The sequence below is a fragment of the Stegodyphus dumicola genome, chromosome 6 (assembly GCF_044657685.1).
Source record: "Stegodyphus dumicola isolate Sdum_Otavi_A_Nest chromosome 6, ASM4465768v1".
Lineage (NCBI taxonomy): Eukaryota > Metazoa > Arthropoda > Arachnida > Araneae > Eresidae > Stegodyphus > Stegodyphus dumicola.
This window is the reverse complement of record NC_140773.1, coordinates 174,345,704-174,361,479: the sequence shown is the minus strand read 5'-3', so window position 1 is coordinate 174,361,479 and position 15,776 is coordinate 174,345,704. Positions and strand designations below refer to the sequence as shown.

The window sequence follows — 15,776 nt, the reverse complement described above, 5'->3', positions numbered from 1 at the left end:
CTGTTGTTAATTTTCTAATCTGTACTTTCGCAACTGGTACCTGAAATTTCGTAATGGTTCCTAAAAAACATATGCTTTTTAATTATTATTATTATTATTATTATTTTATAAGCTTTTATTTAGTTCACTCTTGGTGCTTGTCGCTATGTTTAAAAGATGGTCATGAACTTTTAAACTGCTCCCCGATAAGATATAGAACTCAAACTTTGTACATACACTGCTTGTGGATGTGGTGTCACGCTTTTGATTTTTAGAGGATTAGATTTTTTTAAAATTTAAAGTTGAAACGACTTTCTGCAAATATTAACAAATAAACTGAGAATCTCAGAATATTACAGTTTGCACCATAACACACTGTGGAAGAAAAATAAATAAATAAATAAATGAAATTTTTAGCGTAATTTTTTTAAAAAATATTTTGGGAGAATTTTTGTAAATCGTTCATATTTTTAGACTTTTTGACGCCCATTAGTTTTAAAATTTCATATCTAAAAATATATAGGTTACAAACTTCCGTCATTTTCATAGCTTACAAAACAAACTTTTCGCATTTAAAAAATGATAAAGGAAATTACTTGGATGATTTTTTTACTTTTTTGAAAGATATGCAATGAAGCAGAATGGGAAATATTGGTTCTTCTTGGGCATCAATTCGAAACATCGTTTTCAAAGTAATAATCTCATTATACCACACTATTTTTATGACATTATTTATGCTATATAAGTTGTTATTGTTGCCAGTTGTTAGTTCAGCGCGAGGTTGGAGATATTTCTGAGTTAACTTTCTCTTAAGATGCGTTTTGCATTCCGTTGTGTTTAACGTTCTTATTAGATTGAAGCATAACTACTGATTATACTTAGTGATATTCTAAACACTTGTACGAGTATTTCTGTGGAAGATTCCAGAACTTTGAAGTGTTTATGTTGATAAAATAAATTTAATTAAGCTATCATCGGATTTGAGTGCAATGACAATCATTTACGAACTATTATCAATCTATTACAAACCCATATGCACGCAACAATATTATAATTAATTAATGTATTAAAGTTGTTTTGAACGTGTTTTACAAAACAAAAACAGGTAAAGAAAAATTCTGCTTGCGTTTTATGAGTTTTTGCAATTTTTCTGGCCACATAAGGTTTTAAAAAAGGGTTTGTAATTTATGTTTATATCTATCAATTGAATAAATAGCACTAGGTTTGATTTATATACATATGTGTGTATTGAAATTCAGTAACAAAATTTTAAAGTTTTGAAATGATTAAATGTCTATTTAGACAGTTTGTATTCTTTAAACTGCAAATGCAAACTGAGAAACCTTTTGCATTTTTTTCAATAAATCCTTTTACTTAAAGTCCGAAAACATATACAGGTATGGACTAAATTTTTTATTATTTTTACTGCTTACTTAAAATTATATACTTTATAGAAACAAGGATGGGTTTTGCAAAATACTGAAAGGAAAAATTATTTGAAATGAAAATGAGACTGAGATCATGTTTGTTTTAAAGATTTTAGATAAAAGTGTATTTTTTTCCCCTCAGAAACTAATTCATTAATTGCAAAATCATTCCTTGAAGTTATTAAGAACACTCTAATAAATGCAATAAAAACTGGGGAGAGACATTGAAAATTGTAGGAGAAGAAAAACATTTTAATTGTAAAAGTTTTCTTCAAAAATTTAAATTAAAAAAAAAAAAAATACCAGCAAAAACTTTTTTTCAGCTTAAAATTATTTTGTCTCACAAAACCATTTAATAATATTCATAAAAAGTAGATGAAAATGCTTAAATTAAAAAAAAAAAAAAAAAATCATTCAAAAGATACCGGAGTCCCTTGTTGCATTGAAGCCGATATTCACTTGTCTTAACTTTTGTTTTAATTTGAATGATATTTCTGGAATACCTAGCATCAGGTAACCTTGCCTGTATTTGTCTATAATTTCCGTATCTTGTACAGTTCTATCTAATTTTTGGGGGCATGCTATCATATCCCCAGACATCTATCAGCGCGATTGTTTCGCTGACAAGTCCAGCAAGCAGTAACTAAAATTAAGTGAACCGCGCAGTATAGTACGGAAAATCTCCCCATTTGCCCTGCTCCCGAGAGGTAAGGAACATTCAACCTCCAAGTTCTACCTCCAATTCGGTGAGGCAGTTAATGCTTGTTCTATGTGAACGGGACACGTTGGAAGAACCGGTTTAAGCTACCGGTCGAATCTGCTCTTGTGAACGGGGCTTTAGAGGAAGTTTCATTCCGCCCGAAGAAATTTAGCTGGCCAATCAGGAAGAATCACATGACAATGGTTAAGACTTCCTTAGAAGGAACTCGAAAATGCCACTAGCAGTAATCAAGGTCTCGGAATATACATGGAATAAGTTTACCGAACTTTTGAAAGATGAAAAAGTTAATGATCACAAGGCTCAGATGAAATCTGCCAATGAATTCTACAATAAGATGTTTACCATATCTGCCTACCGTAAAGTTACTGCTCTAGTAGGCAGTAAAGCGATAAAGTTTTATACTTATGAGCTGGCATGCGACTAGGATTTCAAAGACCTCAGAAGCCTTTCGATCTATACAAATTCGGTTCTTATATAGACGGAAACAAGGTTATCCAGGGTACCCATAGAACAGGCCTAGAAATCAACATAATACCACTGTTCTTGGTTATGCTCCCGAGAGCATATAAGCCAAGATTCATCAACAACTTACGCCACCTGATGCATCTGAAAATCAAAATGGAATCGTATAAGGGCAGGCGCGGACCCACGCAGTGATTCCGTGCAAATTTAGACATCCATCTGAGTACAAGTGGTACGAATCTCGTGAATTCTTTCATGGGGTGGAGCCACGAATCTCATGAAAATAAATTCTTAGTGTCTAAACTCATTATTATTAAGAGTTTTAAACAAAACTACTGTATTTGTTTAATTTCCCCCCTTTATATAATTAAATTGCGATATTAAAAAAATGTTACACTGCACAAATATTCCATCTGTAAATTATATTATTGCATGATAAAGTATAATCTTGGTAAGTAGGTTCCATATAGTACACAGGACTGCTCAAGCAAGCAGAATAATAAATAAGTTGTGCAATTAGCCAAATATATTGATGATCTCGTTATATTCATGTTGTAGTACAAATATTAGTGACAAATTTGAGATAGAAGTACCCAGTAAGACAACACAGTTTCAATGTATAATGGCAAGAACTTTGTATAGGGTGGGGCAAATAAAAATGGCTCGGAGAACAGAGTTCCAGGTTACAAAGGGAGGGGGAAATGCAGTACTAACTGAGTATAGCAGATGCTGAAATTGACTACTGAACTGCAGCCACATTTTCTGGTGTTCGGACACATTTGAGTATGTTTTTTGACTTGCTCAAAACAGATCCTCTCTGAGGCCATTTTCTGACTGATAACTGCATGGCACACTTTGCTGGCAATTTGACACCATTAAATTTATGAGCAAACAACTGACCACGCTGTTTCCATGACTCTGTTGTAACATAGCTTTCCACAATGAACACCCTTTGATGCACCTTTGCACTGCTCAACTCACATTGACACAGCCTGCACTAAGCTCTGAACCTGTTTGGATAACGTGGTGTGCACGTTACACGGTGTGGCTATATGCATACATACACGTCCAATCGTATCCACTCGTCCAGGCCACTTTTAACTTTTATTTATTTTCCTTGGCTGTGTTTCTTTGTAATATGGAACTCTGTTCTCCGGGCTACTTTTGTTTGCCCCAACCTGTATAAGAGTTGTTTATGCAGTCAAAGTAAAACAAATCCTTAGCACTAATTGCCTGAAAATACAAGACAAAACTAAATAAAGTGTAATAAATTGTGATATCAAAATGACATGAATTTGCCAGCATATGTATATCAAATTTCAAAAGGCATATCACATGAGATTCACTCTTAACAATAGAATACTAAAACCTCACAGCTATATGTTTGCCAATATATATCTGCAAATACTGAAGGCATGCATGCCACTTTATATGCCCTGTTCTGGAAACTGTGAAGTGCTGGATTTTGCATCTGCTATTTTGTTCACATGCTTGATCACTCTTGAAAGCTTCGTGCCAATTGTGCTTTAGGGAGTCCAATAGCTTTCTTTGTTAGCCATATTCAATTAGCAAATTTTGCCGTTTCAGATGTTACATAGGTTGACTAGTTAGTTTTCCCATTTCATATTAACTTTACTAATATTTATGTACTTGAAACACTAACTTTTTTGCTTTCCTTATAACAGCGGATTTAATCAGAATCATCAGCTATACTGCATTACATCACAAGCAGTTTTTACTTTTAAAGCTTTTCCTGCAATGCATTCTTTGAATGTTTTGTTTAATGTTTATCTTTTTCATTTAAAAGCTATGGTGAATTTAAATGAAACTATGAATCAAACCATCTAGACCAGGAGTTCTCAAACAGGGCGAATTTCCCCCTTGGGGGGAGGGAGAATTTCATAGTTTTAGAGGGAAAATGGTCAGTCTTTCATTTACTTGCTAAGTTCTTAATTTTAGTTTATGAATATAAAAAACTATTTCTGTTCAAATTTTGGTACTTCTACCATTTTTTTTTAAATTTGTAAAATAGATTAAAAAATAACCTAAATTTAAATAAAATGCATATGTATTTTACAAGTTTGGGAATAAAGGGAGGTGAATGATCACCTAACAATGGTTAAAGGGGTATGTGGGCAAAAAAGAATGTGAACCACTGATATAGACACATATACTCTCATCAGTGTTAAAGAATTCAGTGAAGTCAAGAAAATTCTGTTCATATTCAGTGGCATATGATGCATTCTAATAAGCACAAACTCTCACATCAGAGCCTTAGAAATTATAATTTTCTAAAAAGTCAAAAAATGCAAAAACACAACATCAGTTCACACTATGTCTTACTTTCATAGATAAGTTTGGTAATGCTTTTGAAAGTCACCCTTGCATATAGCTCCAATTTCAAGATTCCGAGTAGTTCAATTTTCTAAGATCATTCCTGTTTCATATTAGAACAAATGCACCACTGTTAAAGACATTTCATTTGATCATTCTTTTTTTATTTGAAAATGGCCAATATTCGGGATATAATTTTAATCGGTGTTTTTCCTACTCGGTTATTTCTGTGAAAATATATTACTATTGCTTTTTTTATAAGGTAAATAAATAACAACTTATTAATTATTTCATAGATACCGTATTTGACGGCACATGAGACGCACCTTTATTTAGAAGGCCACACACATGTAGATGTAGAAAAAGTTATGGGTGTCTAGACCTTTATTCGGGCTAAAAATAGCATTCAGTATTGAAAGTTAACCTGTGTCCTTCACGTATAAGACGCAGGTAACTTTTTTGAGACCAAATTTAGGAAAAAAAGTGTGTCTTATATGCGGTCAAATACGGTAAGTCATTTGTCAATAAAGTTGCATGAAATTAATTACAGTAAGTTTTTTTGCATTTATTAAAGAGTAATTTTGCTCGATATTTTATATAAGACATATCTTGCCGATTTTGATAAACATTCTTCATTAACTAAAACTAATTCCAAAAAATTACATTGAACATGAATAATCATATTCAATAACTATGTGTATTAAAAAATGTGTAGACACATTAGAAAGGAACTCTGAGAAAATTAATTCTTTTAGCCACAACCCTATATCTGTTTGTCTAATCTTACATACAAAAAACATATTTTGGTGGTGTATTAAATCCATGCATTAATGGGAAAAGCAAGAGATGCACTCAAAAATCTGATGCTTAAAGGAAATAAGGTAAGTTAAAAATAACACTATACAGTGATCCCTATTTTTTTGTCTCAAAACAAGGAAGTCATGAAGAATATTTACATTTATTATTTTTGCATTGCATTCATCACTTGCTATTAGGTATGGTAAGCAATTAAAGCATTATCTTATTTCTATCTAACTTTATATGAAAAAGTATATTTTCTTTATACTACATCCACTAACCTGGAAAAATTATTTCAAGAAATATGGCTCAGAATAACCAGTTATTTAGTTGATGGTAGTTACAACTTGACTATTTCTTCCTTTAACAGTTTTGACAAATTTATGTAAATACTCAGCAAGTGCCCAAACCATACATATTTATGTTGATTTTAGTAAAGATTTTAAAGTCACCTGGATCAAAATCAGACATGAGCACTAAAAGGTTGAAGACATGTTAAAAATATGTTTTCTATAAATACTAAAAAACATAAGAATTTTTTTCTAGTTAAAGATCATATAAAAAAGGAAGTAGAAAAATTCAAATTGAATAACAGCCATTACAACGAGTGGCTAAATCTCGCAGTAGACCTAAAAAGAATACCAAAAGCTTCTTATTCAGGAAACAGAATAGTGTTTTAAATTAACAGACCAGTAAGGATTGAAAATTTCTATGAGCTTAAAATGCAAACCACCTACCTACATACCTCCATTTCATAAGAATCTATCCACTCCTCCTTCTATCCCTGAAAAGCAAACATAGTATCATCCTTGAAAAAAGATCTGCCATATAGATCAAAGAACCCATTTAAATTCTTTGGCTCAATAGTCAATGCGTGACAAAGTATGATCTCTTAAATTACTGCATGTCCTGTTTTTCCAAGATTTGAAAGTTTTACCTGTCTCACACAGATTTTGTTTGGAACAGAGAGAAAGGTGGAAGATGGATAAAAAGGTAAAGGCATTTTTTACTATCCTTCATAGCCTAAATATAGACAACTGTAAGGGTTAGTAATTTTCTGATTATGACTTACAGAAATTTGATAAAAAATTATGAATAATAAAAAATCAATCACACATGCCACAAAGTAATCATACTTAATTTTCATATGTTTGGAGTTTTGACAACCCAGATTTAAACCCACATATTAAGAAATTGTGGTCTAGAATATTATTTCTGAAAAATTATGCTTGTAAATTAGTTCAAAATAATAGAGGTAGACATATGTAAATATTTACATCTGACAATTTATGACATTAAGTTAATCATCAATAGTGTCCAATTTTCATAGCACGGTCATGAAAAATAATTTTGTTAATTTTATACAGAATTCATTCATATTCAGCACAAATATAAGAATACATTTTATTGGATTTTACACAATTTAAAAAACAGAACAAAAAATTCTACAAACATCTTAATTATAGATAAATATATATTATGAATATCTTAATTACACATAAATATGTAATGATATCTCTTAAAAACATCACTATCCATCCTGCTCACACACTTAAAAATTTTTACAATCATATTTCAGGGAAAAAAGCATAAAATTAATTTATTTAAAAATCTTAATGTAAAACTGAATTTCATGTAGACTGTGTTTACAGCAGCTAACTAAATCATACCTAAGCAAAATGCTTATAAAGACAGATTTCTCAGTTCAGATTAAAGTTGCCTCTAAACAATAAAAAAAATATTTTATATTTTAATATTATAAAACAGTAGTAGAATATGAGGATATAAAAAGATGAAATCAGAACTTAATAATTAATTATATATAATTAAGCACCATACCAACAGAAACCTAGTTTTGCAATTAATTTAATATTTTAGAACTTGCAGCAAAACATGAGGTATTATATTATTAAACGGCATTAAAATATTGCATAAAATGTTTAAAAAAAAAAGAGAGGTACTGAAATTATTTACTTACACCATTCTGCATGGTTTTCTTATAACTGTAATAAGCAACCAAACAGCCATATTTAAGCAAAAATTTACCATTTTCAAGTGATGAAGGAACAATTTTTTTATTATTATTAAATAGTGCAAAACAATAAAATAGACCATAAATTTTAGTTGCCGGCTTCAGAACTGATATTTAATAAGCATATTTAAGTAGCTACTTGAAATAAAAACAAAATTCATAACACTAAAATGCATTAAATGTCAGACAAATAGTTCTAATGATATTAAATTAATACTTGCTCAAGGGAAAAACTGGTATAACATATTCGATAAAATATTTATTACATAAAGTCTGTAAAATATTTAAACTATGAAATCTTACATACAAATATAGCCTAACAGGTATATTATCTCTTTAAAAATTTTAGTGTTTTACCTTTCATAACTTGGAAAAGATTAAACATTTTATGCAATATTTTAATGCCGTTTAATAATATAATACCTCATGTTTTGCTGCAAGTTCTAAAATATTAAATTAATTAACTATTTGTCTGACATTTAATGCATTTTAGTGTTATGAATTTTGTTTTTATTTCAAGTAGCTACTTAAATATGCTTATTAAATATCAGTTCTGAAGCCGGCAACTAAAATTTATGGTCTATTTTATTGTTTTGCACTATTTAATAATAATAAAAAAATTGTTCCTTCATCACTTGAAAATGGTAAATTTTTGCTTAAATATGGCTGTTTGGTTGCTTATTACAGTTATAAGAAAACCATGCAGAATGGTGTAAGTAAATAATTTCAGTACCTCTCTTTTTTTTTTTAAACATTTTATGCAATATTTTAATGCCGTTTAATAATATAATACCTCATGTTTTGCTGCAAGTTCTAAAATATTAAATTAATTGCAAAACTAGGTTTCTGTTGGTATGGTGCTTAATTATATATAATTAATTATTAAGTTCTGATTTCATCTTTTTATATCCTCATATTCTACTACTGTTTTATAATATTAAAATATAAAATATTTTTTTTATTGTTTAGAGGCAACTTTAATCTGAACTGAGAAATCTGTCTTTATAAGCATTTTGCTTAGGTATGATTTAGTTAGCTGCTGTAAACACAGTCTACATGAAATTCAGTTTTACATTAAGATTTTTAAATAAATTAATTTTATGCTTTTTTCCCTGAAATATGATTGTAAAAATTTTTAAGTGTGTGTGGAAAAGATTAAAATTTTCCTTACATTGCTGAATATAATGCTAAGTCACAAAATCCTTGCTCAAATCAATTAAAAATTTTCTGAAAGTGTAACATTAACAATAAGATACCAAGAATGTGTTATTTGATATTAAATACAAAACTTAATCTTCCCCCCTTTTTTAAAAATTTACCTGAATATGGAATAAAAAATCTTTACTTTCATTCAAAACATTTTTTAATAAAGAATTTTCTGTTTTTAATACAAACATTTGATCACACAGCTAGAAAACAGATATCAGAAAAAGTTGTCGAAACTTTTAACATTCATAATCTTTAAAATTCCCCATGGATGCATTAAATAGATACATTTTAAAGGACATAACTACATACAAATAATTACATTAGATTGCACAATAAATTAACTTTTCCAACTTTTAATTTAACATGTATATTTTATCTTTTGCATATTTCTGAAAAGCAATGTAGAAAAGTCACTACAAGCATCCCTGCACACCATGATCTTTTATATAGCACATTAATGGAAGATCAAAGTATCAAACTGATGACACAGATTCTAAATCAGGGGCAGCCAAAGTACATGTCAATAAGAGCTACATCTTGGAATTCAAATCATCTGCATATGCTAAACAGCTTAGATGCATGGTTGTTCCATGCAGTACCCCACCTCGCTCTCTGTCCAGCAGTTGGGTTAACAGCGGGTCGACTGCTATATTAAATAGCAGGGGAGACATTGGGTTTCCTTGCTTCACTCCACGTCTGAACCGGATGTCGCCAGATTGCTGATCTCCTAAACTAATGTGGGTGACTGATATTCCATACAAATCCCTGATCATCGACATGAACCCCTCGCATATGTTCAAGTGATTCAGAGCTTGGAACAAGTATTCATGGTCGACCGTGTCGAAGACTTTGACGAAGTCCAATAGTATTACTGCCGTAGATGAAGGACAAAATAATACGAACACCTGTGAAATAATGGAAAACTTTTATTAATAGGGGGTTGGACCACCCTTTGACTAAAGTACAGATTGAATGCGACATGGGATAGATGCATAAAGGTCATGAACATTATTTAAAGGAATATTAAGCTATTCTTCCAGCAGAGCGGTCTCTAACTTCGAAAGTCCAGATAGAGGTGGAAATCGGGAACAAAGTTTGGACTCCAAATATGCCCATAAATGTTCAATAATATTCAAGTTCAAAGACTGAGGGGGCCAAGCGAGATGTTCAATTGCATCGTCATGCTCACCGACTTGAATACACCTAGCAGTGTGGATAGGTATGTTGTTGGCTTGAAAAAGTGAGTGCTCCCCAGGGAATACAATCTGGACATGATCCCCTAGAATGCTTAGATAGTGATCCTCCCACGCAGAATAACAAGTGGCTCAAGACCGCGCCAAGATATCGCATCCCATACCATAATGGCACCACACCCATGCTTCACAGTCGGCAAGAGGCAGTCATGATGAAATGCTTCTTTGGGCGTTCTCTCAAAATTTTGGCCACTTCTCTTACGACTTTCTGCTTCTTCCCTTCCTTTTGGTATTTGAGGTCGGCAAAAAGAAGGCCATCAGGTCCTGCTGCAGATTTTGCTTTGCTTAGGTTTAAAACCGCAGCAACCTCCTTAATGGTTATTGGGGCAAGGAGCCGATTACATGAACCAGGGAGATAGGTATCTTTGGCAAGTTACCGCAGATATCGTTTGGCATTCCAAAGACTTCACTGTAGTAAGTCTCCGCCATGTTGAGGTCCGGAACCAGTATCACCGCCATCCAGCAGTTTGTGGGCTAACTTAGGCGGAACCAAGTCGAACAGTATCTGGCATTCCACGTAATGGGAAATCCTTTGACCCTTACTCTTTGACAAGACCACGCTTCTTCGCTTTGCCTGTTGGTGAAGCTTCATGGATTTGTGTTTGGGCATCTCTGTACCCAAATTCCACACCATACAGGCTATTAGTTCCTCCATCTCTCCCTACAACTCCAAGGTATGCTTGCTAGCAATCGATGGGCATCATGTCCACATCTTGAGGCTTCACGCACAGCAGAATCTAACTCTTCAGCACCCTCCCCTGGTGGAGTCTCTGTCATCTCTGCATCAGTGTCCCGACTTACGGTGGGCCATCCTGGGCAGCTCTCCTTCAGATGGCTTTCACTTTATCATATACCTGGGTTCTAGTCCTACTGGGAATCTGGGCAAGGACTGCTCAACTAACTCCCTGAGAAGAGCAGCGCGCAATTCCACCATTGTCTCCGCTTCGGAACATCATCATGGATTTGCAGCCATACTGAGTTGTAACCACTCCTGGTTAAGAATGGTTAAGTGCTTATGCCTCCAATGCTGCGTTAGTGCCATCTTAGAAGAGAATCCCACTCCACACTCAGGACATACGTTATTCGTTGATAAAGCAGCCCTTCGGCACCCACTTTTGCATTTCCCACGGTGGATCGTGATTGAGAGATAGTTTTTACTACTCTTTCTGCATTAGTCACAGCTAGCTAGAGTGTCTCTGCTTGTGGTGGGCTGTGAAGCTCCCGAAGTTTGGGAACTCCTCATTGCAGTCTTCACATGACAGGACCTCGACAGGCACATCAGCATAGACTTCCCTCATTTTTTCAGTTTGACAGCTAGAGGCTGAAGTTGTAGCTGCAGTAACGTCCATCGTCTCATCAGTTGAACCAAAAGTGAAAACTTCAGAGTTCATCTGCAAGAGATAGACGAACGTATATGAGCATTGGGCAATTGCATTATCAACATAAGATATAAAATTATAAGTACAACTACTACAACATTGGCCATTAAATATACACTACGACATATATGGTCACTATGGTGAATCATCAGGACTCCCACCCTAGCAGTGCTGTCCTCATTGCTTCAGGTTTTTGGAGAGGAAGACGACATAGTCCCAACTCCTGCTTTGCCAAGCCCACTGCGAGTCTTACGACTCTGGATGTCCACCTGCCTTCCTTTCCTCTATCGTTATCTCTTATCGGAATATCTGAGATTGACGGAGAGGCTTTAAGTTATGCAGTTGAATCATCCATGGCTTCCGCCTGTGATAGCCCAGAGGACATGAACAATGGGAAATATTCAAAGTTACCTTACTGGCCCACTGCGAGCCTTGCAGCTCTGGGTGTCCACCTGCCTCCTTTCTTCTGTCGATTTATTCAAGATTGATGCAAAGGCTCTAAGTTATGCAATGACGTTGTGCATGGCGGAAGCCTGTGACAGCCCAGAGAACATGAACACTGGGAAGTATTCAAAGTTCACGTATCAGCAGCTCCACTGACAGGACCCATTCCTGCTCGAAGGAGGAGGGACTTATTCGGCTAACGGCTTCTTGACAGCTGCTGTCCTACCACTTGTCATCCCAGAGACTAAGGCCCTGAGCATGGTAGTACACACAAATTCTGAAAAAAAATTAAACCCAATCAATCCCTTCCAGCCGGCATTGCCTTAAGGCCCGTTAGCCAGCCAGAATTCCAGCCCTTCCCTGGGAGGGAAGAAAGGGAAGCCCACTTTAGTCTACCCCCCACCAGCCAGTATCACGTGGAGGTGGGGTTACCCTACTAAGAGAGTCGTAGTTACTCCCGACATTTACTGACACCTGGATGAATTTCTTCACTTTGACATTCAGAGCACTGGGCAGAAATCATATTTCTGCCCAGTGCTCTGAATGTCAAAGTATATATCAGACTCATATATCAGACTTTCACCACTACTAAGGCCCAAAGCAGTGGTCATTTTATTATGGAGGTACCTAATAGGCAGCCACCCTTACCTCATATAAAAGGACAGACAAATTGCAAAAACATTCTCTGGGATTCGAACCCGGGCCCTTTGATACCGCAGTAGACTACCTTAACCACTATACTGTCAGGGCAGCTCAGTTTTGATGCTGCAGTGCCACTAATTATTTAAATTTCTAAAGCTCCTATATTTATTTTTATTCTTGTATTTAATTGGCGAGGCAAAAGAAAACTGACTTCGTCCTGTGGTTGCTCTCAACCAAATGCATAAACTATCACAAATTTGCAGCCAATAATAAGTAAATATATTCCTTCAGAAATGCTTCTTTTGTTGAAACTTTTACGCAATTAAAGTTCGAATAATACACATATTACAGAAATAAAAAGTTTATTGGTTGTTTTTAATATTTTTTAAACTGCCTGTAAGATCATGAGTTTCATGTAGACCTCATTAATAGAATTCATAACAGTTTTTGATATCTATTTAACATCCATTAATAGTATGTGACTCAGTGTGATGCAGGAGTATTTTGGTGTTACAAATCAAGCTAGAATGTTTATGTTTCCATGTTAAGCATCGCTCTTTTGATTTATATAACTAAACTGCATGATTTTTCTGCAGGCATAAAAAATTCTGCAAATTATGTTTTAAACTTCTGATTTTCTTTCCATGTTCTTTATCACAATTTTCCGAACTGTACTGAGAATTATTACAGTTTGTCTGTAGATGGTGCAGATTAAAAGGTATGTCGTTTAATGATATATTTCTTAATTACATGAGTTAAGCTATATGAAAAAGAAAATTATAACTGTATTTTAAAGCTTCCCATCTAAAGTAAGTAATCATATTAGCTAGAAAATGCAGATATGAAGAGGCGAGAAAATTTAAAGCAGAATGGGAAGAATTTTGATCAATTTCTTTTTCTTCTTTTTAATAGTTATGTTTGTTAAAATTGTTTCCATGCAGTTTTGTTGTTAATAAATTTTGCTTATTATTAAAATAGCATTGAATTGCTTAAAAAATTAAATAAAACTCAATTATTTGATTTTAATGGATTTTTAAATCATTATTATACATTAATATAATATTTAGTATGTGTGTATATATACACTTACACACACTTATTTTAAGTTTTTTTATAGGCCAAAAAATTCTAGCTATACCACTGTCAGAGAATGAAACCTTATTTGATGATTTTATATTTTATATAGTGATTTTGTTCTGCAAAATGACCAAAAATTTTAATGTTAAAATTTAACACTAAAAGATACTAAATTTATATTCATTCCAATTTAGACAAGTTAGATAAACACCTTATATATTAAATTATTGGTGATGTATTTTCCTGAATAAAATTAATATGAATGTATAGGATAATTTTGTAGAAAGTTAAATTAATTACCCCTGAAATTTCAAGGCTTGTCCAAAATATATACACAATATTAATTACAATAAATAAATAAAATATTAATAAATACAATATAAAATGATGTAAAGTGATGTGGTAACAAGATGTCATGATCAAAGAAAAGTGATTTAAAATTCTTAAATACATCTATTATTCAATTTATATGAAAGATAGGTTCGACACAAAACCATGTAAATCGAAATCTTGGATTTTGCTATGTAAAACCATGGAAAACGAAAAACACACTAAATGTGCATAATTTAGTTATTTACATAAAACAAAAGTTACAAATTATACATATATAATAATATTTACAAAATATAAGATCATTAAAAACATTATTATAAGTTTAATCACTGTCATCACTTTCTTGAACTACTAGTCCTTTTTCTTCTTGATTGGTACGATGTCATTTTCATCACTTGAGCGTTCTTGACGAGATTGTTTCAATTGTTGACGAAATAGGGAAGATCTCAGATTGACAAGACTTTGAAGTCTGCGATTAACAATTGCCTAGGTTTTTTTTTTTAAAAATCTTTGTAAACCTTCTCATATAGATTTAAGCACTTATTAAGTTCCCGTTGGAATCGGAGAGGTTTTTCAACATTCGTATCATACTGTAAAAAAATTATTACCTAATTTTCTTCCCAATTCAAGTCCTACTCTGATGACTCTTGCTGTGAGCGCAACTTGTTCAGATTGCCCTTCATCAAAATCATTGTCTTCATCATATTTATTTGTTTCATAAATCATGTTAACTAACTCATCCTCATTTAGTTCTTCACAGCCATTATTTCTTCAATATTTGCCTGAGCTAAATCCTCAAAACCTTCTTCTCCTATAGTTTGGGCCAATTTAGTCATCTGAGAATATTCATGCTCTAATGGTAAGCTATCATTCTCATCTTTTTTAGCAACATAAGGCCATACTGCTTTCCAGCATGCATTGAGCATTAATTTTATAATTTGAGTATATAACAGTCCAATATGTTTAACACAATCTAAGATTGTAAATTTCTTCCAAGCATCCATAAGAGATTCATCATTCTCTATTTGTTCTAAAATATACCTGAAGGTTTGTTTGATATGCAATGCCTTAAAAGTCAAAATTATTCCTTGATTAAACGGTTGTATTAAGGAAGTTGCATTCTTTGTTAAAAGTACAACTTCTACATTTTCATGTTGTAAATCTTGAGAAGAACCAGGTGCATTATCAACTAATAGAATTAAAAGGCAATCTCTTTTTGCTTAAATAATTTTTTTACATCTGGGATAAACATGTTATGAAACCATTCATTGAAAGCTATGGCAGTGATCCATGCTTTCTTATTAGCCATCCAGTAAATGGGAAGGTTATTTATGAGCATCATGTTTTTGATTTGTCAATAATCGCCTAAAGCATTGCAACAGAAAAAGAACTGTTATACGACATTTCGCTACCTTATGACAACTATCCGATTTGCAAACTTAGCTAAATAGGTTCTTTCAGGCATTTTTTTTTTTTTTTTTTTTTTCCCAGAACAACCCGGATTCATCAGCATTGAACATTTGATCAGAAGTGTAGGAGTTGGTGGAAATGATTTCAGCAAATTTTGCTGGATATTATTGTGCTGCATTCGAATTGGGAGATGCACTTTCTCCTTTCAATCTTAGATTATGTAAAGAATGTCTTTGTTTAAATCTTTTAAACCAAACACGACTTGCAGAAAAAGAT

The 15,776-nt window shown here is 33.0% G+C and overlaps 1 long non-coding RNA gene across 1 annotated transcript in view; it reads right to left on the bottom strand.

Moving 5' to 3' along the window:
* Positions 1 to 7,111: 7,111 nt before the first annotated feature.
* LOC118182616 (uncharacterized) overlaps positions 7,112 to 15,776 on the bottom strand; it is a 31,741-nt gene continuing 23,076 nt past the window's right edge. Inside the window, exon 4 of the long non-coding RNA XR_004757092.2 lies at positions 7,112 to 11,606. This is a non-coding gene — a long non-coding RNA (uncharacterized LOC118182616). The remainder of the gene's footprint in view (positions 11,607 to 15,776) is intronic.